Source organism: Nelumbo nucifera, chromosome 2, assembly GCF_055504915.1.
Source record: "Nelumbo nucifera cultivar China Antique chromosome 2, China Antique-T2T, whole genome shotgun sequence".
Lineage (NCBI taxonomy): Eukaryota > Viridiplantae > Streptophyta > Magnoliopsida > Proteales > Nelumbonaceae > Nelumbo > Nelumbo nucifera.
This window is the reverse complement of record NC_142650.1, coordinates 92,822,582-92,826,707: the sequence shown is the minus strand read 5'-3', so window position 1 is coordinate 92,826,707 and position 4,126 is coordinate 92,822,582. Positions and strand designations below refer to the sequence as shown.

The 4,126-nt window shown below is 43.4% G+C and overlaps 1 non-coding gene across 1 annotated transcript; it reads right to left on the bottom strand.

Annotated features, from left to right (window-relative positions):
* Positions 1 to 245: 245 nt before the first annotated feature.
* LOC148802522 (small nucleolar RNA R71) lies at positions 246 to 352 on the bottom strand. Its single transcript, XR_016083242.1, has one exon. It is a non-coding gene; the product is annotated as a small nucleolar RNA R71 (small nucleolar RNA).
* Between the last annotated feature and the right edge of the window lie 3,774 nt (positions 353 to 4,126).

Genomic DNA, 4,126 nt, shown 5'->3' with positions numbered 1-4,126 from the left:
GTATTCAGTTTAGTGGGTTACCAAATGATGACCCTAATGCACACATCGTTAACTTCCTTGAAATATGTGACACCTTTAAACATAATAGAGTTAGTGATGATGCTATTAGGCTAAGATTATTTCCTTTTTCATTGCGTGATAGAGCTAAAGATTGGCTCAATTCACTCCTTGCAGGAAGTATCACCACTTGGAATGATCGAACTCAGAAATTTTTGGCTAAATATTTCCCACCCTTCAAAACAGCAAAGTTAATTAATGATATTACTACATTTGCTCAATTTGAGAGGGAATCCTTGTATGAAGCATGGGAAAGATTCAAGGAGATGCTTAGGAAGTGTCCCCACCATGGGATACCAATTTGGCAACAAATACAAATTTTTTATAATGGTATTACCCCCTCTAATCGGTCAATTATTGATGTAGCTGTAGGTGGTACAATCATGAGGAAAACTCCAGAGGAAGCATATGACTTAGTAGAGGAGATGGTGTCAAATAGCTACCAGTGGAGCAATGATTGAACCAATCAGAGAGGAGTACACCATATCGATTCCCTTGCAGCCATATCTACGCAACTTGCTAGTCTGAATAAGAAGTTTGATGCTGTTAATATTGCAGCCATTAATACACCATCTAGCATCTCATTTGATTTATGTGGTCAAATAGGACATACTAATTCTGATTGTCAATTAAATAGTCCTTTTTCCCATGAGAATGCTAATTTTATCTCTCATGCTGGCAGGTCAAACTTTAACCCATACTCCAATACATACAACCCATATTCAAATACATACAACCCAGGGTGGAGGAGTCATCCCAACTTCTCTTGGAGCAACAATCATCAAAAGGCACCCATGGGATTCCAACCACAACTGCCCCCATAAGGTATCAAAATGCAGGGTTATCAGTTACTAAAACCATGCATGGTCTCACTTGACCATTGAATCACATAAGTGATTTGATCTTTTTTCTTAAATTTAATTTTTGAAAGCATATGCCTAGATTAAGTTATGTTAAAGGTAATGTTGTCGTGCGGTTTGGCCGAGAGCAATGAGGTAAATTTACTCTTCAACTTATACCAGAAAGTGTTTGAGAAACACATGGAAAACATGGGACTCCAACTTATACCAAATTGGACTTAATTGCAAGTGGGAGTTGTTAGACAGTGTATGCCCTTAGCTCCAATCAAAATGATGTACATTATGACATTTATTGTAAATAAATAAAGTACATATTTGATTCATGTTATTATGGTGTGTTTCTATGTAATACCCTTAAACTGGACACATATGAGACTCATTTTAGTTTAGAATGTTCACAACCGATGGATCGATCTGGGGAGATCTATCCTGATAAGGCTAACACTGATGTGCTGCCAAGTTGGTTGGGGTAGCCTGTCTCAGCTGCTAGGGTGAGACCCGAGGTACAAGCAATGTAGGTTTACTTGAAACCCTGAACCAGACTAGAATTCCAGTATTGCCTTGGACCTTGGTGATTAGTGGGCAAAACTGGAATGTTACACCTGACCCCTAGACTCGATTATGATACTGCAGTAGGTGTCGGATTGGACTATCTTTGATATGCCAATTAGTGAGATCCTTGAGGGGGTCAAAACCTGGGTATGTTGGGACAGTCTGAGAATTCATCTGAGTGGGTGATCATAGTGACAGGATCAGCCCCTTTGTCGGACAAAGGTAATGATCGGGGATGCACTCTCTCTGATGGAAACAAAAGCTGCCAGCAACCGATTTCAACCATTGAAATTTGTTTTTGCAAAATATATTTATATACATATATATATTACGGTTTCAAAATGTTTGCAAAAGGTTTTAATTCCCGGAATCCATGTGAGTAGAGAGTGCAGCACTGTTCCCTGCAGCCGAGGGAGAGGTCCTCTCTTGTCGGGCAGTATTTGATCATTATGGGCTGAGAGGTTAAGTGTAAGACCATTGAAGGTAGTACCTGATAGGCTAATCTTACATCTGCCCACAATCCCTGGGTTTTTATAAGGTGGCTTGGCCTAGGGACCACTTAGTGTAAGTCTTGGGCCCATTAAGAGCCCATGGTGATGGGATCAGGGGTTCACTGCCCATAACAGTGAATTCGGCCAGGCCTTGTAATAGAGGCTAGGCTGAACCCATGTGGCTGATGTGTAGATCAATGTTTGGGTCCCACGCCATACAAGGAAATCCAACTAGGCAGCAGTTTGGAAGGTTAGTGAGTACTAGACTTAATGGGCCTAAAGCCCAATTCGAACTGGTCTAATTTGATTAGTTAAAGAAAGGGGCAGATCTGGGATTTGGATCAACAGATAGGATAGGGAGTTATCCCTATCCACTCAAAGAGTCCATATCCAAATACAGATTTGGATTTGGAAACTCCTAATAAGATTAGGAGGGGCTGATCTAATCTACAGATAAGATAAAGGCTTATCCTTATCTCTTAAAGAGAAGTCTTGATCTAAAGACAAATTTGGATTAGGAAACTCCTAATGAGATTAGGAGCTCTCTTTAAGGCTATAAAAGGAGGAGGATGAACCTCCATTCATCTCATCACAACAGATCTCAAATCATAGAAACAGAGAAGACTGCTACAGTAAGACTACGCCATGTTCTGCTCTTGCGCCCTCCTCCTACTGCCGCCATTGCCAGTTCGATCTCCACTGTAGGAACAATCAAGAAGAGTTCTTGATACCAGTTTTTGGAGAAAAACTTATCTGAAGTTGTTCTCACATACCCTCCATCAAATTCTTGTTGAAGGATACGATTCTTGTGAAGAACCTGCTGATTCTGCTCCACTGTACGCTGTGTCATCTTCAGTGGGAGCAGTCTTTGGAGTTTTCCTTGGGTGTGAACACCTTCATTGGGAGATATTGTTTCTTTGTATCAGGTACCTCCCTCTCCTACCTTTTGGTTTCAGATTTGGTTCAGTTCTTGGTTCAAGATTGATCCTTGAAAATTCAGATTTTCTAAAATAGGGAATGTGATTCCCAGATGGGAGAGAGAGAAATTTTTGAAAATTTTCCCTACCTTCCTGCAGGGTTCGACCATCCATATGATGGATCTCTCATCCCCTTCAGACACTCCATCTTTTTTAGGTAATCTCACGATGTCATTTTTAGACTCTAGTCCCGAGTGCCATTAACTCCCAAACATCTCGGGAGGGAGCTCTCCTACAACCCCCTCTGCCTTATGTCCTCTAGGTTCCTTAGCTATAGTCCCCCATCGATGGGAGGTGGCCATTTTGAGGGAGAAGCTAACCTTTGGGGGTGCCAAAGGCAGTCGCTAGGGACGTGACTCTCCTCATGAAAGCGCCGCCTCCATCGCCAAGGGAGCCTAAGGGATCTCCTCTCTCTGAGGGTGATGCCGCAGAACTCATCGTCGGACCAGTAGGGGGGAGTGCTGCCCGAAGGGTAGCTGATGCTGGTGTTCCACGTTTAGAGTTTGATAGCTCCTTGGACGTATGCCAACTCAAATCCCTGGCGAAGAGGTTCCATATACCTTGGTCTTACAAATTAAGGGTCCCCGATGTGGGTGATATGCCATAGACTCCCGATGAGGGAGAAATCTGTATCTACTAGCATTTTTTAGAGTTTGATCTTAGGTTTCCCCTCCCAACCTTAATCTCTGAATTGCTGGAGTGGTATGGTATCACTATCAGCTAGCTCATACCTAATGCTCTAAAGAAAAGTGGCAATGATGGTGTGGTCTCAGCTCAAGGGCATGGAGTTGACGTTGAAACTATTCCGCGCCATGTTCATGCCAAGGAAGCACGCTTCCAAGGCTGACATGTACTACTTCCACCCAAGGAGAGGGAAGCCAGTGCACAACCCTCTTCCATTCATGGGTGGAAGGATAAGTTCTTCTACGTCTCCTACCCCGAGGGCTGGCCATTCAGGTCCGACTGGGGGAGGCCCGCGTCATCGTCGAGAAATGTCCCCCACCGCTCTGAGACAAAGAGGATGCTGTAGTGGCTCATCTACTTGTGATGGGGACATTCTAGGCGAAGCCGTTGGTGGAGGAGGAGGTCCCCCTAGTCTTCGCTGGGATTAGCCCAACCTCCCTCGATAGAAGAGGTTTCGTAGTTAATGCGTCTTCCACGTTCCTTTCTTTTTCTTTTTGCTGATGTG